Here is a 25,922-nt window from a genome sequence, read left to right as displayed (position 1 = left end):
TTTGAGAGAATAGTGTTCAGTACAGATAAAAAAGTACCTGTCCTCGTAGAATTTATATTCTTTATATTTTTTCTTACTATTTTTTAACCAAGAGAAGTGGGGGAAGAATGCCCATCCATTGATCACTCAAATGACCACATATGGATAATATTTTGTTACATTTCTTTACAATTTACTTAGATATAAAATTTTTCTCATGTTATTAAAATCTCTTCTCAAATGATCAAGAAATAGTCCATTGAGTGGATATACCTAATTTACTTAACGTACCTTAATATCTTAATTGTGCAGGTCTTGTTTCCTGTTTTTTTATCATTATAATCCTGTTATGTTTTGGGATTATCAACCTGTAGGACTTTCTGCCACTTTCCTTGTTAGATTATTCCAGACATACATATATATCACTTCATTATATTTACCACACTGCATTCTTCTCTATCAGCATTGACATACTTGCTGTATGTGTTTTTATACTGGTAGAGATTTATTAAGCAAAATGAATATCCTAAGTCATTTAAATATTTGCATGTTAACTATTGACATAAAAAAAGTGCATTACAATAACAAGACAAAATTTAATAATGGGAGTATTCTTCATAACCAAAAAGATCAAGAATAGGAAATTTTGATTTAATCTTGGAAAAAGAGGCTTTCTGTGATATTTCAAAAATCTCCTTGCTACAGTCAAGCATGCTAAAGGGTAACTTAGTCATTATTCAAATTAGGCTATTAACGAGTCAATCCTGTGGTAATCCAGCTGAATAATTTTTTCTCTGGAGATGTCTATATGTAACAAATTTTCCATAAAGTTTGACAATTAAAAAAAAAAGCGTTCTAGTACAAAATTATCCTCCTGCTAAGAAACCGGAGGCCTATCTACTGAGTAGAATTCTCACGTAGAAGTAGTCACTGGAGAACTCAAATGTGTGTTAACCATAGGCCTAAACAATTGGTTCGTTTGGTCAAATAAATGATAAAAGTCATCCAGCAGACTGCCAACCAATCAACTCATTTAAATACTATCTCTGCGTAGTAGCAATGTTGTAAAAGAGTTTTATTTTTTTCCCCCCCAATTCAGAGAGGTAACTTTCTTACTTGCCAAGTTAAATGATTTTCTGAAATACGCATTGGCATATAAATTAATGCCTGTGTATACGGTACTGCGGAAACAATAGCCTAATAACGGAAGCCTGTAAATACCTGTAGTATTTTCCTCAAGCCGTTCTAAAAATGTCTACTCTATTAATGCCTCCCTATTTCTGATACGAATGAAGAAACTCCAAGCAAACTGCGTTGCAAATGACTTTTCTAAGAGCATTTAATGTTGTTGGAAGACCTGTTTCTTTGTGAGAGTGAATCATTTTTACATTCTCTATCTGAAGGGATGACTTAACTGGTCCCTCAGCGCTTGTTTCTGCTGTGTTTTGTCTTAAATCATTTATTATTACAGCCCTCTTTTTCCTCTCACTCTCTCCTTTGCCTCCCACCCCACTAAAAACCAACAGAAAGCCAGACTGAAGGGAAAGCGTAGGAGGGATGAAATTTTGAGTTGAACAAAGAAAGGATGAGCCCTGAAAATTTCTATTTTTATTTTTTTTGTGACTTTGCCTCGGTCCAGGATCATGCTTTCTTTTATTTCAACCAGAGTGGAAGCCCGTCGTTTATGTTCTGACCTGTTTCCATGTTCTGAGTGCAGGTCTTCATGTGTCTTCTCTGCAACCAAAATTTTAACTTATGCTTTCACTCCAGGAGTAAGGACTCATAAGAGTAAAGGTACAAAAAGAGCAAAAAATCGAGCATTTTCAATGTGATGGACCCAAGTGTAGGACAATTAGATTGGCAGATATGGGTGTTTAACTCTGCTATCCAGATCCAACCATTCTTAACATAAAACGTGGTAAAATAATTCAGTACGCAAAAGGTTAAAATGGCATCTTTTATGATCTGCATTACTATGAAAAACTAGGAGTGAAATTCTAAGCAGTACTCTTGTAATCAGTCACCAGAGTTCTTCACGTCAAGAACAACAGGATGGTGGAAATGAATATCTCAAATCTGTGATGTATCCGAGACTTGGATTGCAATAACCAGTTGTTCTGTGCATATATTTGCTTTTATTTGCTTCTCCATCCTATCTGACAGCTGATCCACCTGAGGCTGGAGCTCAGGTGGAGGTATATGAGACCAAGACTAACGGGACTTCCCATCGGGACATCTGCCAAAAAGGGGTATGAAATTTTAACAAACAGTCCATTTGTGTAAAGTCAGTTAGAATCAAGCCAGAAGGAAGGCAGAAAATCATGAGTTGGAAGATGAGAGCTGGTTTAGACAATAAGTCACATCTAAACCAAGGTGTAAACCAAAGCAAAGAGGGGTGGCATAGAAAACAGACATGAAGTGAAAACTTGTCAAAATATAGGGAGAGTAAAGAATGTAATTTATGGATGTTAATTTTTCATTTGCACTTCCATTCATTTATAATAAATATCTCACGCTCTCCTTCAAATTGGACGTAAACTATTAGTTACATATGCCATCTTCCCTCTTTACATCCTGGTTACCCCTGCTTCTGCTATGTTTATTTCTATCAGGACTAAAGAAAATCAATTTTTTTTCTTTCTTGAATAAAAGAAGTGAGACAATCCAGCTTTGTGGCATAAATGATGTCTTTTCACGGCACTAAATTATCTAGTAATATTGGTTGGGAACAATAATGGAGAATCTTCATTTGATGACCACAATATTCACAAGCATTATTGCAATGACATCTACATTTTATTGTCCTGATTCAACTTTTGCACTTTTTCAACCTTAGCTGAAATGTGTTGGATTTTTAAACCAGACCATTGACATTGGGTCATTTGACTTGAATGACATCTCTATCACTGACTAGCTATCTGATGTTCAACATAAAATCTGATTTTCCTAAGGTTTAGTTTCTTCATTGACAAACAGTGTAAAATATCTCAAAAACTTGTCTTAGAGACTAAATGTGTGTATTAACAAACATGGATGCTGTTAGCAGAAGGCGTGACTCCGCATCGGTTCTTAAAGAAAGTAGTTTCTATTCTCCACCACTCTCGTGAATTTTCTTCTCTTCTGCTGAGTAAGCAAGACATTAAGGATCGTATGTTGGTTTTTGATAGGTTTTCTCAGAACTTTCTCCTGAAAATGTTTATGAAAATCTTCAGAGACTGGATCTTCCAGTCATCATAAATTTCCCGTGTTTTCCTACTTGTGAATACAAGTGAATTGGTCACTGCAGTAGTGTTTAAGAGTAAGTCTTGTAGGTAGAAGAAATCTCATGCATCTCCGTCACCTTCATGAGCTCCGTACTAGCAACTCACCTGGATGTGGTACACATGGCTCCAGAAAAAGAAACAGTAAATCCGGTGTGGTGAGATGTGTTCCTTTTAAATCACGTCTACTCAAAGAGGCAGGTTCCGTGCACAAATATTTATAGTAACATGCCAGAAACCCACAAAACCTCTGTCAACAGAGAGCATTAAAACAAAGGACTGTAAAATTAAATGCAGAACTCATTTTATACAGATTCTAGGTTTCCTTCCTAGTTTTCTTGCTTTACTCTTCTTGTCTTTATGCTTTTCAATGGCCCGGGACGACATACCCTCTAACATACACCAAGAAAATATTTCTCTGTCAATCTCTTAATCTCTCTGGCCTCTGATTTAACATAGAAATATTTTGTACTAACGTGAATTTCACACTTGGACTGTGTATTCAACTAACCTTCCTTTGAAATAAAATAATATGACATGTCTCAATATTTAAAGCTTATCCTTATATATCTTTTCGAACTCTCTAATGAATTTTAGTCACTTCTTTTCAAATCTGTGATTCTTGAAAAACTTCCATCCATTGGATTCTGTGATATAAGACTCCCTTCATTCTTCTCCCTTGTCAATCATTTCTATCTCTCCTCTTCTCCTATTTATCCTTAAGAGTTGATGTCCCCCGAGTGTTTTATCATAAATGCTATTCTCTTTTTATGTCACACATTTTCCTGAGAAAATCTTAGCCTCCAAATGCTTATGATTTATAAATTCTTCTACAATTAAATTTCTCCAGAGTTCTAGACCCATATAGCCAACTGATTATCTTCTAGTCACACAAATTCAAAATGTCTAGCAACTTTCTTGCTAACCATATTCTTCCTTCCATATCTCTTATCTTGGTAAGTGTCACCAATTTCTGTATGTTTGAACGAGCCTGTAACCAGGCAGTAATTCTTAACTTGTTTTTCCTTTCCCCTTATCTAATCATTTACCAAGCCTTATCAATTTTGTTTCCTTAATATCTCTCAAAAAGTTTAGCTATCTCCACCTCCATTGACCACTTCCTTAGTTGAGGCCCTCATATTTCTCTTTGCCCTGTTCCTCTCTGTTCATCACACATCTTCTAGAGTGATAGATTTAAATGTACATTTGGATAAGTCGATCTATTGTTTAAAATCTTTTAATGACTTTCTGCCACGTACAAGACAAAGCCAAAACTATATCAATGGCATACAAAGAACTTTCGCATAGATCCCTAATGACTTCAACATCTGTCTCTAATGTCTCTTCTTCACATTTACATTCTTAAAGTAAGAGAACTGCTGGCAGTCTGGCCCACTACCTCTATGCCCCAACTTTCCCACCACACCGTGGCTTTGCATCCATCCATCCCACTGAGTGTACATTACAGATGCATGAAATGTACTCACTGACATCTTGACATGCGTATCCACTCAGGGAGCTAATTGTTATTATTGGACCTTTTTTCAGGCATAACTCCCTTATAAAACCTCTGTAACCACAAAAAAATCTTGTAAGACAATTTCCTCCTCCCCATGAGAAAATCTGAATCTTCTATATATTTCCATTATTACATCCAATATACATATATTCGTTACAAGAACCAAAATGACAAATGTTGGCCTTTGCTCTGAATAAAGTGAAAAGGAACACTAACGAAAGAAAATTAATGTTTGTAGGAGTGTGTGTGTGGGTGTCAGACAGACAGTCACAGAGACAGAGACACAGACAGATAGTGATACATAGAGAGAATAAGAGAAATGGGGACAGAAAGATGGAAAGAATTCACAAATATGTATTTGAGGGTTCAATAAATACAGTATTTTGCAACAAGAATAAAATTATCATTAAAATATTTGCAGTTTGGGCTATTGTTTTCCCCTTGAAACAATACTCTTTAAGGATTCACCAAAGGAAAATCCCTAAATATTTATAATCAGTAATAGTATGAAGATATTAATTCATGTACTGATAGTTTAGTTGTTGGTTATGCATTGCTTGCTTGGTAGATTTTTTTAAATGTATTTCCCCCTTCAAGTAAATGCTACAATATGTTTAACTGCATGCATTTTTGACAAGTGATGGCTTATATATGGTGATAGAAGTGTATGTATATTCTTCTAGATATATCAGAGATAGAAAAGAATGTGTGTGCTTATGTATACATACCTATGTACATATACATTTACAGGTACCTATATATATACATATATGTGTGTATGTGCTTATGTATGCATACCTATGTACATATACATTTACAGGTACCTATATATACATATATGTGTGTATATAAATGTGCGTGTGTGTGTGTGTGTCTAGACACACGTATTAGTTGTCTGAGACAAGTAGCCACTTGGCATAATGTATCATTTCCAGGATTGGTTTTTATTTGAGTTAGAGTTAAAGGACTTTGCCCAAAGCATTCAGATATAGTCTACTTCTGATAAAATGATGCCTCCCTATACAGGGCTATTGTTCTGCTTCTAACAGCAATCTTGCTTCAGCTGAATGGATGACCTTAGTCTAAAGTGACTGGCTCATTTGAAAGGCCACGTATACTTTTTTCCCATGAGCAAAGGAAAGCTAAACTAAATCAATTTATGTTTCCTATGGACACGAAAACAAAAAAACCCTTGGCTCGGAAAAGCCATGGCAGAAAAACATGTTATGTAAAACAAAGCATCGTTGGGCTGGAGCAGTAATCTATGTGAAGCACTTGTAATCTTATAGAAAGCACTGGACTACTTTTGGTATTGGGGTTAGGTGTTTTTTTAAATTAATTAATTTATTTATTTTTCATTAGCTAAGCTTTTGGTAGTGAGGTATTGCAAACTGGACAGCCGCTCGTATGGATTTCCAAGCCAGTGGAATAGCCTTGAGACTTTCTTCCCTTCAGGGTGATGTCATCAGTTAGCCAGTTTCCGTAGCACCCCACACACTACCAAGGTTCCTCTTGGTATTAGTTCTGCCTTCACCTGCCAAGAAAAGAAAACACACAGCTTCCTTTATTCTAAAGTGAAACAAAGTGGTTTGGACACAATTTGGAGGAGAACTGCCAGAAAAAACAAAAAAATGTTTAACTTAATAATGTTTCCATACATTTAGATGCTCTCCTAGAATATACGACTTTAATTGATTTTTACCTTTTTTATGGACTACAACTGGTGTAGTAGAAATTGAACTTTGGCATTGACCCAGAATGTTAAAGAAACGATAGAAAACTTTATAAAATCCAAAACTATTAAATAATTGCTGGAGGGATTTTTTTTTTTTTTGCATTTCACAAAATAGCACAATGCTTGTTTTTAATAGAAAATAATCTCAACTTTATCTGAGGTAATGCTTTTGTCTGTTTTATGTGAGACAAAATTCTAAACAAGGTAATTCATTAAAAGCATATTGTGTACCAAAAAAACTGAAATAATTGCCATTGTTTCTACATGAAAATTATTATGTTCACAACACTTTTTGTACAACTAAATATAGGCATCCTAAAGATACTTGTACGTTTCATCCTCAAAAGACCCTCCCTGCCAAAAAAAGTTTTCAGATATTAAGTTCTGAAGACAGTTAAAACTTATCTTATCATCAGAATGCTTAGGGCAGAGTACTTCAGAAATTTTGAATGATTCCAATCCTTTTAGGAACACACTGTAGCACTTAAAATCATCTCATCCTTCATGAAATATGATTTTCCCCCCTTGTGCTTTTAAAAAACTGCACCTTATGAAATAAATTTTCATTTGGAAATACCAAAAGAATTAAGTTACACTAAGTATAATAGAATCATTGATATTAGAGAAGAGAAAAATGTATTAGGCCTCTCCTTTGATGTCTCAGGAAGGACAGTTTTCAATATAGTATGTGACTTAGTGAGTTCTCTAGTCTAGCGTTTAACGGGAATTTTCAGTATGCTAATAAAACGCTTTTAAAAATCTATCTATATGGGCCATGTGTACCCAAGTGAGGCAAATGTTACTGAAAAGTAGAATAACTTCTCGTTTTCTGTAGTTCGTTAATATTGGCCTTGAGTGGAAAGGCGGCATCTTTAGGGTCTCCACCACCCACAGAACCATTAAAGGAATCAAGGAAACTTGCACCAACCACCTGTCCCTTTTATGCCTGTTTGGACTATGGTCATAGGGATAAAACCTTAGTGTTCTGCACAAATTGGGGTAGCTATTTCTTCAAATTCTACTTTTATATACCAAGTTAGGTTGAAATAACTTAAGGCAGAGAAATAAACTAGAGCTTGAAAAAGGCAATTAAAAGATGGAAAATAGGCTAGTGATGAAGGAAAAGTATAAATGAAAAGATGACTTTGTGGAATTAAGCCTGTGTTTCTAAAACTAATGTTTGCATTAAAAATATTAAACATCATTAATATTCTCACTTCTAAACGCTTGTTTTGAATATAAAGTGAGATAAGAAATGTAAAGCATTTAGCACAGCATAGGATATGTATTTCATAACTAATCACTTTTGTTCTTTATAAATGAAATATTCTATCATGTGCAAGAAGTAAGCTGAAATACAGTGTAAAAGTATAGCTTTAAATCTCTGTGATAATTTCTACTGTAATTATTTACTAGGAAATATAGAGGCTATTTTTCAAAAAGTATGCCATGATTTTGAAGAAGAAAAATCATGCACTTCATCATCCAACCATTTATTCACTTATTCAATAAATACTTATGGAACAAATCATCTCTCAAGCATTGTATTAATTGCTGGACACATAGCAGTGGACAGAAAACCCAGTATGCTTGAATTCTAATGGAGGTGACAGACGTATAAACAGATCAACAAAGAACAAAGGAATAAGTGTTGAAATGGAGGTCTGTTGCAGGTACAGCTCAAGGGCAGTCATGTGAGAAGGGTCAGCGTAGGAAGCCTAGAACACTGAGGTCTCTGTCTCCCCCCATAGTGAGCTGGAGCATAAAGATCTTAGATATCACACACCAATGTGAAACAAACAACCTGTCCATTGTTCATGTGAAATGGTAGGTCATTCTTTAATCTGCAATGTCAGTAAGACTTTATACACTCTGCATCAATCAATTTTTTAAAAAAACTAGACTATTATAGCAACACTTCAATTAATGAATCATCTGAGAAGAAGGATGAATAAAGTCAAACTCTGTTTAGAAATAAAAAGTGGACAAAAGTCTTCATAAATTATTCAAAGAATGTGAGTGCATCATAGAGCTCAGGAACCATGTCCCTCTAAGATATAAAGGTGATGGGCAAGGCCGTTGACTCCCACCTTATGTAAGGAGGTCAAGGAGGGCAAACACAAGGGAAAGATATCGTTGCGGTCAAGTTTGCTTTCTCTCGTTTGTACCCTATTTGCCTCCATTTGCTAGCATTCAGACAACTTGGAGAGCTTACTATTGCTGGACGGACAGATTATAATTTAGTCTGAGGAAGTTTCAGTATGTATCTCATCAGATTTGGCTTCCTATGCTCTTTGATTAATTAATTAGTCGATTAGTTTGTTGTTTGATAGCCCATCCCATTCCAAAAACGTTTTTGAGGTGACTAACTTCCTGACGCTCTAATAATAAACTTTGTCCCCTGTTAAAATAACGTACCTCAACAAGCAAGTGGAGAGATGTCTTCTTTCCATAGGGGAGCCCTTGAAATCAAACCACAGTTGTCCACCTATATGTAAGACTAAGGCACACAGAGTTATGATGCAGGCCCATATTATTTTGACTAGTCACTCCTCTAGCCTCCAGAAGCATGTTGACAACAGGAGCAGTATAACACTGTAATTATTTCCTTACATGTGAATCTTATTCCAATAGTTGTCAAACTTTAATATCCATCATCATAATTATACAAGGGGACGGGGCTTATGAAGATATAGCTTCCAAGAGTTTCTGATTAAGTATACCTTGGGTGTAGCCTCAAAATTTACCTTTCTAAAAATCTCCATATCATGCTGATACTGCTAATGTGGGGATCATACTTTGAGAACAATTGTCTTGTCCAGTCCCTCGTAAATACCTAAATGATGGTAACGAAGCCTTACCTCTGTACAGAAACTTTTAGAAAGTGCTCAATAAATGTTCAACACATTGAATAAATGAATGAATAATTGTACCTGGTTTAGTTCTCCAAGGAGGAAGGAATAAATAGCTTCTGATCCCACTTCTCAAAATGTTGGTCTTTGAGAAACTCTATGTAGGATGAGCCTGGGGGCAAGACTATAGGGAGAGCTGAAAACCCAGGGCTGGAAATGTCAAACAGCATTTCAATCTTCAGTTTCCTCAATGATAGACAAACGAGCTCCACATAAATCCTTGGCAAGACTCAAAACATACTACTAAACGGGTGGGAGGTTAAAATGTAGAAAAGGAAGGGTTCATCAAGAACGAACGCTGACTGGCAGCATCTTTCCTTAGCAATGTTACTTACAGAGAACACCAGGGAAATACAATAGGCATAAGGCATCTGGAACCGCCAAAAGGGCTTGCTTCTCGTGCACAACATGGAATAAGACAAGCCGTATGCCAAACAAATTAGATAGATCAATTAATAAAGACCTAGATGAGTATAGTGATGTCTGCCTGAAAGACGATTTCTAGCGGTGTGTCTCCTCCTTGCTTAACTTCAAATGCTTGTTTTCATCAAGATTTTGAATGATGACATGAGGGTGGGCCGCCAGAAGCACAAGTGATTCAAAGCTTGGAAAAAAGGCAAGTGATTTAGGAGACAGAATGTAAATCTGGCAGTATGCCATGCATGAGAAAGGCTGATAATCAGCAATAGGTTCAACAGAAGTCAACGGTATGTTGTGACCACCTTTAATTGTATATAAATATGACTATATATACAAATATATATAGTCATACATATAAGTAGACATCTATAATACATATATTACATATACATATTCAGAGAGAGAGAGAAACATGTTCAAAATGTTCAGTTGAACATTTGGATTTTCAGAAACCTTTAAACAAATGGAAAGAACATGTTACTGCTTACAAAAATGATAGAAAGATGACCATCTTTAGATGATTCTAACATTCTTGTACTGGTTCTAGGATTAGGGGTTGTTAAACTAGAATGTTGCAAGGGTATCAGTACTCGGAATGATTTCACATTTTTTACTCAGCATCCTAGCTTGCATGACTCCTTAGCTATGTTTAAAAGTAGTCCCTTAGTAAAAGGAATTTCTGGACCCTCTTCTGTGGAGACCTGCACTGGATTCCTGCTATAATGTAGTGGTGGCCTCAGGGATAAATTCAGCTCTACTTCATCACTTGCATTTAATGATTTTTTTTCTTTTCAAAATGCTATCCTTGATGCTATTTTTAAAAGCAAGAGTACAGCCTTTGACATTCTGTTAATTACAACAAAGAGAGCTATGTTGTGTCTTATGCTTACTATGTTTAATAAAATAAAGGAATTGAATTTTTTTTTAATACCACAACAACAACATCATTACAAAGATGGCAGTGAAGACCAGCTTCCACTCTCCAGTGGATTGGCCCCAGCCACTCTTGTCATTGGCCCTGTTCTCTCTTCCTTTTACTAGGCTGAATAACATAGATACCCTTAGCCTTTCATCACATCAATTTACAAACTTTTAAAAGTTCCATTTTGTTCTGTTCAAAACCGTGAAGTCCAAAGCTGGATGTACTAGTTTATCTCTAACCTATTCCAGAGAACCATTAGGCATTTACCCAGCTGCCTGTGGGGTAATTCTACTCTTCACACTTCTCCAGCACTGAAAAGGGAAAAGCAGAATACTGCCAACTAAGAAAACATTGCCTAGTGGCTTGGTAATCTGGGAGTTTTTCCAGCCTGCCTTGTGGAGGCAGCCCAAACATCATAGCGTTCCCAAAATGCCTGACTGGGTTGACTAGGCCTGTAGTAATTTCCCACAATTGTATGCTATAAGCTTCTTAGTAATTGTATGCCCTAACCTTGTTCACACCACTTCCTTTCTCTCTTCCTTCTTCCCTTCCTTCTTTCTTTCCTTTCTTCCTTCTTTCTCTCCTTACCTTCCTCTTCTCCTTCTTCCCTCATTCTCTCCAGTCCATATCTCCTATCAATTGTCCACCCCCTGATATTTTGCAATTTGGCATGAGATCCATTTTACTCATGCATGACAGAAGAGAATGAGCACCCCAGGAATTGGCCAGACTCTTCATTAAAACCCAACCAGGCTGGGCTGTGACTGTTGGAGGTATAGTGCGCTCAGGCAGGGGTTGCCAACACTAATAGCACTGTGCTTGGTCATGAAGAAATGCATGACTTTATATTTATCAGAAACAACCACACCAGAGCAAAAAGATAAACATTATTTTCAGGAAAAAAAAATCAATCATCGGCAAATACGTGAAATAGAGATAATAATATTGTAAGGTTACCCTGAGAGCTGAATGCACAAAAAAATGCAGGAAAAGTATTCGGTGCATTGTCTGGCATTTAATGAACATTCACTAAATGGTGTTATCATCATCATCACCTTCCTCATGTTTTAGTTATTGCCAGTATCAAAATTAGCAAAATCTTAAACTAGAACCTATTTTGGTAAAATCACATTCAGATATTGGCTGGATGTTGTTTGGTATATACTCACACTAAGACAGCAGGAAACGTTATTATCCCAGAAGCAGTTTATGTCACAACCTTCAGATTCATTGAAGCTTATGCTACCTCTGAGTTTCCTGACGGGACCACGTTACACTCAACATCAGCCTAAATCCAGGTTGATTGCCAGGCGTCCTATTGGTGCGGCAAATTTGTGATGGGACAATATGTGCAAATATTTTTAATTGCCTGACAGTTGTTCTTCATTTAAAAAATATCTTACTTTAACAAAATCGTGCCATTTGCGACAATGTGGATGGACTTTGAGGGTATTATGCTAAGCGACATAAGTCAGAGACAAATATCGTACGATTTCACTGTATGTGGAAGATAAACAAACACATAGACAAGGAGAACAGATTGGTGGTTACCAGAGGGGAAGGGAGTCGGGGGAGGATGAAAGGGGTACAGGGGCACATATGTATAGTGATAGATAAGAACTGGACTATTGATGGTGAACACGATGCAGTCTACACAGAAACTGACACAGAATAATACACACCTTAAATTTACTCAATGTTATAAGCCAATATGACTTCAATAAAATAATTTTTTAAATCTTACTTTAAAGTGTATGCTTTAATTTTTAAATACTTCAAAAAGAGAAAAAAGCTGTATTATCTACCCCAGCACCTTAATACCACATTGCTCAGCATTTTTATGTATTTCACTTTGAATTTTTATGCACTTTTCAAAGTCATAATAATAATGTGCATATGATGTCATAACATGCTGTTTCATATTACATACACTGTAACTGTTAAAGCAGATTTTGTCATCAGAATATCCAGGTTTAAATTGTAGCTCTGTTGTCTATTAGCAGTGTAATCTTTATGTGTCTCAGCCTCCCAGAAACTCAATTCCTCCTTACATAAGAATGAGGTAATAATAACAACATATATCTCATCATAAGAACCGAGTTAGAGAATTCATGTAAAGGGCTTCCTGCAATGCCCAGAACAGAGTAGTCAATAAATGTCATGATTTTAATGGTTGCGAGTAGTCCCTAATCTTTTAACCATCTCTAACTGGTTAACGTCCACTAATGCAATTTTATAAATGATGTTATAGGTAGCAAAATTCCAGGTTGACAATGAATGTTTTTGGTTTTGATTTTTTGCTGATGTGATCATTAAAAGATGATGTCATATTTCCTATTTGTTAACACCACTCTTAGCTGTTTATTAAAATTTTTAATTCAATGTAACTAAAAGTAATAATATCATGCTTGCCAGCTTTCTTCTCCATCCAAGCTTCCCTCCTCCAACCCTGTCCCTGCCACCCAGTGGCACGTGCCCAAGACAACTTCAGGAAGAGAACTGCAGGATTTAGCAGGTCGCTATGACATGGTTTTCTTCTGTTAGTCCACATCTCACACTTCCTGGAACATACAGCAATTCCAAGACTCAAACTGCTTCTACTCCCTTCCTTTTTTCAGAAGCCTGAGCTACAAAAACAAACTGTAACTCCTTTCCCCATCTAAATTGAATTTGCATTTCTTTGACTACTAATGAGGTGAGCATTTTCCCATCTGTTTGTTTACTTGTTCTATTTCCTCTTTGGTGAATTGTCTGTTCATGTCCTGTGCTCAGGATTTATGAATTTGTATGGGCTTGTCTTTCAAAATTACAAAGTTATTAACCCCTTATCAAATATAGACTGGGATATTCTTTATGAAATAAGGACTTTTATATTTATAAAACTAAATTTATTGGCATTTTTTCTTTATGGTTAGTTTTTAATCATTTGTAAATTCATAGTCTTCTATCCAAAAATCCAACTATTTATTTCTATTTTTCCTACCTTAGTAATAGTTTGACTTTTTCATTTTAACATTTTAATCCACCTCAAACTTATTTTGGAATAAAATGTGAGGTAAAAGAATATGTGGCTTTTTCCAAATTGCTAATTATTTATCACCACTTTTGACTAAGACTTCTGCCAATTTTATTGATTTATAATGACTTTATTATACAGGACATTTTTACAAATAATAAGAATTATTTCTTCGCTATTTATTCTTTTCCATTCAGCTGTCTACTTTTATACAAAAATCATGGATTTACTTATTATAAGTTTATAATGTGTTTTATAGTGGTGGTGGTGGTGGTTGCTGTTTTGCTTTGATAGTTCTGCCTGTTTATTCTTTCTAAATGAATGTTACATTAGAGAAAAATGTCTTAAATTTCCCCCAAAGCTCCTATTTTATTTTATTTACACGAAACATACAAATACATGTGGGAATTATATGACATATATAAATAAATGAGGTTCAATCATCTCTTCCAGAATCATGTTTTATCCTTAAAAATCTCAACAAAGTTTTCAATTTTCATTACATATTTTATTTATATAGATTGCAGCTATATTTGTAATTTTCTTTATATGCAATTTAGAGATTTCTTTTTAAGATTATCCTGGGTTACTGATAGCTTTTATTGATGTTTTGACTGTGATTTCTTCTTTTAATTTAGTTCTGGCTTTATATTAAACACACATATTTTGTCATATTCACAATCTTTTATTTCATATAGCTCTTTGGGGATTATAACTGCCCAGTATTTATACTCCATATTTGGTTTCATGTTACATGGATTAATCAGAAAATCCCCAAATAATAATAAAAATTAATGATGGCAATGGAGATCCGTATCTTATTCTGAGATTTCACCATTAAATAAATACTGGCTGTTGGGTTAAAATAGTGATTCTTAGGGGGCCGGTGCCGTGGCTGGGTGGTTAAGTTCACACGCTCCACTTCGGGGGCCCAGGGTTTTGTTGGTTCGAATCCTGGAAGTGGACATGGCACTGCTCATCAAGCCACACTGAGGCAGCGTCCCACATAGCACAACCAGAGGCACTCACAGCTGGAATATACAACTGTGTCCTGGGGGCTTTGGAGAGAAGAATAAGAAAAAGAAAAAGAGGGGCCGGCCCGGTGGCGCAGCGGTTAAGTTCACACGTTCTGCTTCTCGGCGGCCCGGGGTTCGCTGGTTCGGATCCCGGGTGTGGACATGGCACTGCTTGGCAGCCATGCTGTGGTAGGTGTCCCACGTATAAACTAGAGGAAGATGGGCACGGATGTTAGCTCAGAGCCAGGCTTCCTCAGCAAAAAGAGGAGGACTGGCAGTAGTTAGCTGAGGGCTAATCTTCCTCCAAAAAAAACCAAAAAACAAAAAAAAAGAAAAAGAAAAAATGATTGGCAACAGTTGTTAGCTCAGGTGCCAATCTTTAAAAAGAAAAAAATAGTGACTCTTTATCGTGTTCAAGAAAGAGTCTCCTATTCCTTTTAGTATTTTCATGAAGAACGTCTACAGACATTTTCAGTGTCTTTTTTAATACCTTTTGACAAAAACATACCATTTCCTTTTAATATCTCGATTTCCTATTCTCCATGAATAGATTTTATAATACTGAAGCATGCTTCCTCTCCTGAGATTAAACCTCAGGTGGTTGTGGTAAATTATTTTTCACAACACTCTCATAATGGACTTACAACCCAAGAATTTAAACAAATAATCATTGTTGTATCAAACATGTCCCTAATGTCCTGCTCTTGTAACCCTGCTTGCCTTCCTTTATCCACCAATTTGGTAATCTTATAAAAAAAATAATTAAGCTTGTCTGGCCTGATTTGCACTGAGGAAGGTCATGCCTTTCATTGGTCGTGATTCCCTTGTCCAACAGTGGTTTAGTTTTTCTCCCATAATGTTTGTTTCTATGTTTTACTAATTTTTGACATAAAAGAATCTTGTAGATATTCTTCCCATGCTTTGGCCTAACTGAGCCCTTGTGTGCTTTAGGGTTCTACATAAGCCTCAGGGTAGCCTGGCATACATCATATGATTGTCATTCAATTGTATTTTCCTAAGGGATGTCCACCAACAGTTAGCAATCCCTCAGCTCTCACACCAACTCACATCGACATTCATAGCTGTAAAGCAGGTTTTGTTCTCCTTTTCCTGATTAAAATTTTTAAATCACCCAGACTCAACATATGGGATTTTTCAATATCCCATTATTATTAAGACTACTATTGCTATTTGAGTTTAAAATAATAACAATCTGAATGTCCATTAAGGACTATCGCACAATAGAGGAAGCTTTTGTGAAGCAAGCACTTGCTAGGTATATTGTGTGCCTGGTGACCCACATGTGCCTGAGATAAAAATGAACTATTTTCAATTGCATGTCATTGTCTAGATTATTTGCTTTTTAAAAAGCAATTTTAATATCTATTTTAAGATTGAGAGAAATTATGAAGTGCTGAAAAAAAACAGAAGCAAATAAGGACATAAACTATAAAATGAACTTGATCAAAGACAAAATTGCATTTAAACACTCTGGTTCCATTGTCCAAGCTGAAAATGTGCCAAAAATAAGCAGTGAAAGATCAAGAAAAAATTGGATACAATTGTTCTTATCTTAAGATGATAAAATTTCTGGGAGTAATAGGGAACCTGAAAATTTTTATTAAGTGTATAGGGAGACCCCATACTGTTAGCCCAGTGATTACAAAATTTGAATGTTTCCATAGGGATCCCAACTAACATGTATTCTGGGGTGTTTCTATTTATCAAAGAAAAATTTCTAGGATTGCTCCTCCAAGATAACTTCCTAATTGCTTTACTTACATATTTAACATGTGCAACTGTCCATGCATTCGTTCAGCCTGTCTGTCTCGACCACATACAACAAGTCAGGCACTGTCTTAGGCTTTGAGTCCGCACCAGTGGAGTGAAGTCCTCAGGTTTCTAATATTTTTCTCATTCACACATCATCTGCTCTTCCATGCGTCACTCCAGCTGTGTCTATTGAACTATATTGGAGGAAAGCTTAGATAAACAGAAAAAGCTTATTCCTCTGGAGTTAACTTTAAATTGAAAATTCAACTCTTTTAATATTCCTTTTAAATTGGTTTTAGTTGTATATCAAAGTAATTGACCCGATCCTACACCACTGAAACATCTCACTTAAAGATTCAACAGCTAAAAAAAGGCTTTTAAGTTATGACTGTTCCCTAACAGCGGGTAAGAGAGAGAAAGGGGGTGGGGGGAATGTGTGTGTGCGTGTGTGGTCCTTCAAGCCACCATGGGTGGTCATACATCCTTCATTATTTAACAACAACAAAAAGTTCTCCTGAGAAGAGTTTGTCAAAGTGCTCAACTTCTCTGATAATTAAATAAATGCAAATTAAAACTACTGTAAGATACACTTTATAAAAATCTACTATAGCTTTTATATTACCAATCTTGACCAAGGCTTAGGAAAGCAGACTCTGCAAACTGTTTTGTGGGAAAGCAACTTGGTACAACATTTTTGAAGGGAAATTTAACAACATCTATCAAAAGTAAAATAAACTAAAAATACACAAGCCCTTTCACTCAATATCAGTATTTTTATTTCTAAGAATTTTTTCTATGAAAATTCTCATATAAATGTGCAAAGATATATGCAACAATGTATGTTGTACCTTGTTTATCATAGAAAACAATTAGATACAGTCAAAACGCTTATTAGTCGGCAACTGGTTAAATAAATTAGAGTTACTCATACTATGACATATTGTGCCGCCCTTAAAAATGAGAAAGGTCTATATGGACTATATATTGAGAAATATGTTTTATGTGAATAAAAATAGGTTGCTGAAGCCTAGTGAAATCTCATTTGCATAAAAAAGGTGCATGTCGGGGGAAGCCCCATGGCCCAGTGATTAAGTTCCGGGAGCTCCGCTTCGGTAACCAGGGTTCAGTTCCCGGCTGCTGACCTGCACCACCTGTCAGCGGCCATTCTGTGGCAGTGACTCGCATACAAAACAAAGGAAGATTGGCGGAGATCTTAGCTCAGGGCAAATCTTCCTCAAGCAAAAGGAGGAAGATTGGCAATGGATGTTGGCTCAGGGTGAATTTTCCTCAGCAAAAAAAAAAAAAATGCATATGTGTGTGCATCTGTATGTGTGTGTGGTGACTAGAAAATTAACAGAGAGATATTTAAGAAACTCTTAAAACTGGTTACCTGGCTCAAGAGAGTGGGCAGATCTGAGGAGGTGAGGAAGGACCTTCTATTTTTCACTGTGTGCCTCTTTTGATTGTTTACTTTTTTTGCATTTTAAATTAATTTTTAAATAATCCATCATTCATTTCTCTTTTTGAGTTGTATAACATAACAAGTTTATAGCAGATGTGAAATCAGAATGTACTGTTTCCACCACTGTTACTATAATTCCATTGTGTTTTTTAAGAAATTTTACTGACGTGATCTGAAATATTTGAATTATTAACCTGCTCAGGCTATCCTAACAAAATACCACAGACTAGGTGTCTTAAAGAACAGATGTTTATTTTCTCACAGTTCTGGAAGCCAGAAGTCCAAGATCAAAGTACCATCAAGGTTGGTTTCTGGGGAGACTTCTCTTCCTGACTGGCAGATGGTGGCCTTCTCACTGTGTTCTCACGTGGCCTTTCCTCTGTGTGGCAGGAAGAGAGAGATCTCCGGTGTCCCCTCCTCTTCTTATAATGACACCAGTCCTCATGGCGTAAGGACCCACCTTTATGACTTCATTTAACCTTGATTACCTCCTTAAAGGTCTACCTCCAAATATAGTTACATTGAAGGGTAAGGTTTCAACATACGAATTTGAGGTGGACATAATTCAGTCCACACATCTTCTGAACATTTAGAACAATGTAAGAGACAATGTGTTAATGATAACTAATATGCTTGAAAATGTGGCTTTGAAAGACTGTTTCATAATAGAAAAACTGGCAATAGATTAGGGTAAAAGAAACAGCCCACTTATTTTGGCCACTCACTTTAAATGCAAGAAGTTTTCAAAATAACCTTCAGATATATATATTGTCTTCTCCACCAATTGTTAATGCTTATGAAAAAACGACTTTATCTTCTTTCGATTTACTTTAAACACCATAACCCTGTTGTGGCCAAGACCTCCACAGTTGTCCAACGAGATGTGAAGTTGTGGTGACACATGTCTCCTGTAGTCAGGTAGTCTTTGATAAATACATAAAAAAGGGACATAGTATTCCATTCCTTTGTTCTTCTGCCACACCTGAAGAGAATACTTAAATTTTATCAATACTATTTCCACATATTCTTTTATGATATGGTCATATAAAAGTGATGGTCCTATAAATTTATTTAAAACCCACTATTTTTCTTTAGAGAGACACAGGTTTTGAGGCTTGAGTGAGTACTGGAAAATCATAAAGCCATGTGAATATAAGCCTAGCATGAAAACATCGTTTTTATACAGGCTTTATTTTTCTGAGTTGAAATATATGCCAAAGGCTACAAAAATGAGAGCTAGACAGATGTCATATCACTACATTTGTGAAAGGTGAAAATTTGATCTATCCACAATAACTGGTTGATGTCAAGTAAATTAAATCAAAGGAGAAAGGCAGATGAAGTGTCATATCAATGAGAAAGAATAAACACAAAAGTGATTGAGATAAAACATATAGAAATATTTCCTGATACCTAAGGCTACTAAACATTGTTTTGGAAAAGGTGGCAAGGAAGAAATCCTTAGACATTACCCAAGGAAACTGGAATGCTGCCTTAGAATTAGAGAAAGTTATAGTAATTATTTAGGATAATTGGACAATGAGTTCACAATGTGTTAATAATGAAACATGTGCTATATTTCATTAATAACTAAAATAAAAGCTAAAGAAGATTTGCAATATTTATATCAAGATGGTTTCCTGGAAGAAAACTAAGGACACAATTCTTCTTTTCTAATCTGGACTTGCTGTTAAGTAAATATAAAGATTTGCTCAGAAGTAAAAGGGAATGGTACCCGAAATAATTGCTAAAGAAAATGAAAGGTCTTCAGAAACCAGGAAAATAAGTGTTAACTTGAAGTCTGAGACCACATAGCTCAGGATGTTTCTATAATTGTCTAATGTCCTTTAGGAACTTGCGGCTAATTACAAAAAAAAAAAAAAAAAAAAAAAATGGCTCCAGAGCAATCTTAATTTGTTTTCTGTTTAAATAGCACAACCTATTAGGTTTCAATGTCTCTAACTTTAAAGAATTTTATTTCTTTTTCCTGAAAAAAGCCTTATTCTTTACCATAAAAAATGACAAGTACAAGGTCAAATTCAAAGGTAATCTAATGACATGTCTGCCTATTCTTTTATCTAAATGAAATAAAACAGACACAGGCTCTTTTACAAAGGACCTAATAGAATAAACCTAGTAAGCAGGAAACCATTTCATTTAGCTTAGATGACTTGCCCTTGGTTTCAAAGGTGACCAGAAGTCTTTGGTGTGTGATAAGGTGGTAACTGAACTGGTTTATCTCCTGGCTTCCATTATGCCTTCTCTCACAGTGTTTTTTTGTATTGTGTGCCAACATATCTTCAAGGTGTTTCTTTCTCCTCTCCTATTTGGTAAACGCATGATAACAGAGCCCCAACCAAAGACCAAATGAATGTACTGCTACTCACCATGATTTTTTCTGCAACAACCTAGGAGTATACATTGTCTGTGCTGGTACATTATATTTTCGGTGGCTATGCCTTACAAAAGAACGTATATACTGGACTAATGAAAACACATTAAAAGAAATGATGTGATATGGATATACTAAATTCAAAAGACCCTTGACCAATTTGGTGCAAAAAATTAGTGCTAAATAAGTGTTCACTGAATCAATGGTCGTTATGAAATATGGCTATTGCTACCACTCTCATGAGTAGAAGGACACTTTCAAATTGCACCCTATTAAATCTTCTATCCTCTACTGTCCTTGATATTGTCTTTTTCTACTCTGTTGGCTATCAATATTCAATCTATATTGCATGAGGACAGCTGAGACCAATGTCTTGCCATTACCTGCAGGAGCAGTTAGGCCGTATGTCACAATATTAGACAGTCATGGCTTTCTTTGAATTGATTTTAATATAGTCTTAACTTTAATGGAAGTTGATCCTCACTTTCAGAATTAACTTCAGCTAGGATTGCTTGTGATTTAAGATTCCAAAGAAAGTTATCCATTCTTCAGAAGCTGATAGTGTTGGCAAAGTCAGTTATGAAATGGTATATGTTAAAGCACTTTGAACTTGTAAAATAAGATACCAATATTAATGATTATCATTATTGCTTTTTGGAGTCTGTGCCAAACCTTGTAGAATATTTCACTTACCAAAATTTTCCTAAAATAATTCACAATCACAGAGAATACCAGCAAAGTTTTCTGTTGTAGAGAGAAACTTATAGAAAAAAATTAAGAAATTTTTCATATAGAAATCATGCAGATAGTCACTTTTTGTATGATAACAACAAGGGTAATTTACATTTACTATGTGTGTTCCATGTAAGGCACTATTTCACATACCTTAAGTACTTATTTAATCCTTTCTATAATCATATGAAGTAAATACTATTACGATCCTCTTTTACAGAAGAGGAACCTAAAATTTGGGGAGATGAAGTAACTTGGCCTATGGCACATGACTAAATGACTCAGTCCAATCTCAAAGCCCTCAGTCTTAAATACAAATTAGTTCATTTATCCAAAATTACTTGTTCCCAACTGCTATATTCCAGGCACTGTGTTTTTTGCAGTATGCAGTGTCATGACCATGTAGGTAGTATGACTTTCTTTCTATTTATCCTGCCTGGGAATGGAGTGCGGGGGTCTCTTGAGCCTGTGGATTAGTATCTTTCTTCAACTAAGAAAAATTCTCAGTCCTTTCTCTCCAAATAATGCCTGTTTCATCCTCTCTCAGTTCCTCTGGGACTCTAACATATACTAGAATCCTTCATTCTATGCCGTATTTTCCATCTTATATTTTCTATCTTTTCCATCTTATTATTTCTCTTTGCTTTGTTCTGCATAATTTTCTGGTCTTCATCATTGGTGTTTTATATCTTGTCAAATCTGTCCATTGGAATTTAATCTTGGTTTTTGAAGTTTTCTTTCCTAAAAATTTTTAAGGTGATGCTTTTTCAAATCTCCTCTGTCACTTGTTATATATAGATCCTGCTCCTTGCAGCTTTTTTCAAACTTGTGTTTCAGTTTTTTAATTGTGGCAATAGCAGTTTCAGTCTCTCTGACTGATAATCCGATATCTGAAGTCTGTAGACCTGTTCCTTCTGGCTGGTGTTTCTCCCGGTGCTCACTCACAGGGCCTTGTTTCCTCGTGTGTTTAGTCCTGGGGATTCCTTGAGGTCCAGCTCCAGATGAATGTGTGTCAATTTCTGCCCAATACCTAGAGGCACTAATTGCCTGTAACCATCTCAAATCGAGCTCCTAGATTGGAGACCCCCGGACCACCAACGCCATGTGTATTGTGAGCTGCAAATCTGTAAAAATATTGGCAAGAACTTCCCTAGGACAGGTTGTTTTGCTCTTCCCTTTGCTCGCCTGCTCTGTGATATGCCCAAGCAACCCTCATTGCAATCCCCTAGGAGCAGAGGATGGAAGGGTAGAAACATGGTTACTGCTGGTTCCTTTGTCCCTTTTGGGGCCTCAGCTCAATGTAAGCAGGATGTCCTTTAACACTCCCTTACTCAGAGACCCTCAAAGAGTCTGCCAAAACTATAGTTCTAATTTGACAGAATACAAAAATATCCTTGGGGCAAAGGCAACTCAGTATTCCAGGCTCGACTTACTTCTCTAGATCCCCACTTTTTCTTCAGTTTCATCCTCTGGACCTTACTATCTTGTTACATCTTGGATGCTTTTAAGAAAATCTTTTTAACCCAGATTTGTTGTTTTCAGTGATTTCTCTGAATAATGCTACCTTTATTAAACCTTTCAACATTCAGTAATGTAGCCATTATTGAAAAGAGAGGCCCATAAATAACAGGGACAGGGTCTTTTTCCTAATATAGATTGCATTCTAGTCAGAGAGTAATACCAAAAATAAGTAGGTAGAGAGATAAGAAAGTGATTCTGAGTTAGGACAGGAACTATGAAAAAAATAGACAATGAACTGAGATAGATATTAATGGAGGGGAGGGGGATATTGCATAATAGCTTACTAATTTTCATAAATTTAAAGGAAGTTGAAAAATCAACAACAACCTAGAGAAGAATTTAAGATTATATAAAAGTTAAATGTTAAATTAAATGCCTTGTGACAAATTACTTAGGCAAAGCATGATTCATATAATATATATGTATGTATAATAGTAAGAGGCTTAGATTGGCAACGGGGTTTCAGGGATTGGTTCCGTGTGTCATTTACCTGCAGAATGATCTTGGAAAAGCCACCTGACCTATTCAGTCTAATTCAACCACCAACTAACTGCACAGTTTTTGCTTATCTCTAAATGCAAGGCCCGTGCTTGGCCCTGGATGGGAGTGGTCCTAGAAAGTCAATGTGAAGGTCAGCTAAGTGTGGATCTTGCACTTCCTGCAGTGTGGAGCTAATATAAAACTGCAAAGAAACTCTATGCCTAAAATTTCACGTCTGCTAAGCTGAATTCTAATCTCAACTCTGCAGCTTGTTTGAGCTTGAGTCAACCACGTGATCTGATATTACAACTTGGGGAAGTGGTTTTCACACTGGGCTCCCTGGAACATTAAGTGTTGTGTGGATTCCCCCTTCCACCCTTCAACCCCTTACTCTCACTTTAGGCTGCCTCAGAACAAAGGAGAAGGGGAGTTCTGGAGCTTCATTCTGAAATCAGAAGAGTTCTGCTCTTATCCATTCTAATATCGGGCTTTCCTGTAATATTTCCTGGGCATGAACAAAGAATAGTACAGCTAGCAAATATTTGAAAATCTGCTGGTTTGTTTGTTGATTTATTTATTTGTTTATTGAAAAAGGTAAAAGAGTTATGAAAACGGGATAAAGCTGGTTTTCATTCTGGTGATGAAAGAACTATGAGGGAGCTGCAGAATTATTGCAAAGGATTTTCACATAAAGGCACGTACCAAACGTTAGCCATTGGCAGAACATACAGGTCTTAAGTGAAGGGTGAAAAAAGAATTATATATCATATATGTATGATATATATATATATCTGTATATATATAATAGAGAGAGAAAGAGAGATAATACATACGTGGATATGCTATTTTGATTTTTAAAATATAAATAATTCATGTTCAGAGGGGAAAGCTCAAACGGTATAATAAGTTGTAATGTGAAAAGTAATGCCTCCTTCCTATCACGCTCCTTTCAATTTATTGTATATTCTTCCAGAATTTTTCCATACTCTTGCCAACAGATTTGTGCAGTTTTTCGTACACAAAGGGAATTATACTGTACATTCCCTGCTGAAATTCGATGTTCTCTTTTAATATATCTTGGACATTTTTCTATCTCAGTACTTATTGATCTACCGCCTTCTTTTTTAGTACTGCGAAGTATTTCATTATATGAAAGTAGCATAATTTATTTAACCAACCCACTATGGATGGACATTCATTATGTTTTCATAACCTCTCTTCAGTTGTTTTGCTATTACAAAGATGCTGCCACAAACACCCTTTATAATACCGGTTTTGAAAAGATGTGGGAGCTGCTCTGGCAGCTGCTGTGTCATGTATTTTCTCAATCAAGAGATAATTTAAGTACAAATACTCATGAAAATTTTTGACACTTAAAGGAAATCCTCATGCTAAAATTGGTCGGTAACTGCTGAGTTAGAAATTCATTTTAAGCTTTCGTTTAGCATATGCTGTTTTGAAATATAACAGGCAATCAAGTTTATTAACAAATGAGATAAATGAATGCCCTTATCTGGGACTCACTGAAATTGATTCATTGATGGAGCAGACTCGGTTTTTTGAGCACTTATTCTGTGCTCAGGATTGGTGATACACAAATAAGATATGGTCCTGTGCTCGGAGCCATTGTGGGAGAGACAGTCATGTTAACATAAATTGCAATACAATGCAGCAAGTGCTACACTGAAGAGCTGCCCTGTGCTTTCGATATGTTAACGTAAATGCTGAAAATGATGAACTCGAGCTACTGTTCTCCCTACCAATGTATGTATGGAGGCGTTCTTCAGGCATTTTCAGTAACTGTTCACCGTTTTCTGCAGAAGGAAAAGAGAGAAACAGAGAATTTGGCAAACGAGCTTCAGTTTTCATGGGCTTTGCAATCATTTCCTATCAGTGGCTCACGTAATTTTTCCTCTAAAATAAAGGAAGGATTTATCTGTCTACTTTTACCTCTCTAGCAAGTCCTCTGCTCCTTTATTTAATTTTATGTGCCCTTCGAGTGCAGCAGAGGTTTATCCTTGCAGAAGTCTGTCTGTGGGAAATTCAGACTAACGCTTGACAATTTAGCTACTTACACTTCACTCTCTACCCAAACCTATGCCACACTGAATGCTAGCGACTGTCTTTGACTGATCAGAAGACACTTATTTGGATTCCTTTTCTGGAAAGGAGAAATAGGAACCAGGAACACATATTTTACTGTGATCAATGAAGCTTAGGAATGCATCTAAAATAATAATAATATAAAAAACAACAGCTATGAATTATTATACCCTTACTGCTGTGATAAGAGCTCTACTTACTGCACTAAGCGTTTTACATATATCATCTTATTTAGTTTCCATAGCAATCATTATCTCCAATTTACTCATGAGAAGCATGGGAGAAGGTAACTCACAAAGTCATGCAACCTGCAAACGACAGAGACAAGATTTAAATCCAAGTCTGTCCAGTTCCATTGCGCCTACTTTCAACCACTGCACAATACGCCTCCACAATGAAAGCTTCTTCTCAAGTCTGGATAGTACTGATATCTCTTAACCATGTGTAAAACACCAAATACATACCTCTCGCCCTTCACCCAATCCACCCTCACACAAAAAAAGCAACGTTTCCTCAACTTAAGAAGAAACGTCCTGCCTGGATGCAATGAATAAAAATAATGTTTATTTTAGAAGGAAGGTTTTGAATATATTTGAGATATTTAAGTTTTATACCCACCTTCCCATGTAACTTTGCCGCCTTAGAGTCTTTATGGATAATAAGTCTCATCTATTTTTACC

General features: G+C 36.0%; 1 protein-coding gene and 1 long non-coding RNA gene across 13 annotated transcripts in view; one reads left to right on the top strand and one right to left on the bottom strand.

The window, feature by feature from the left end:
* The window catches only part of ADGRL2 (adhesion G protein-coupled receptor L2), a 595,411-nt gene that overhangs the window by 54,882 nt on the left and 514,607 nt on the right, over positions 1–25,922 (top strand). The window lies entirely within an intron of this gene.
* LOC138924384 (uncharacterized) lies at positions 6,079–11,499 on the bottom strand. The gene is made up of 3 exons (XR_011439430.1): positions 9,427–11,499; positions 8,912–8,993; positions 6,079–6,292 (listed from the first exon to the last, which is right to left on the bottom strand). It is a non-coding gene; the product is annotated as an uncharacterized lncRNA (long non-coding RNA).

The sequence above is a fragment of the Equus caballus genome, chromosome 5 (genome assembly GCF_041296265.1).
Source record: "Equus caballus isolate H_3958 breed thoroughbred chromosome 5, TB-T2T, whole genome shotgun sequence".
NCBI lineage: Eukaryota > Metazoa > Chordata > Mammalia > Perissodactyla > Equidae > Equus > Equus caballus.
Note: the sequence above shows the minus strand (reverse complement) of the source record. Positions and strands in the feature narration are given on the sequence as shown.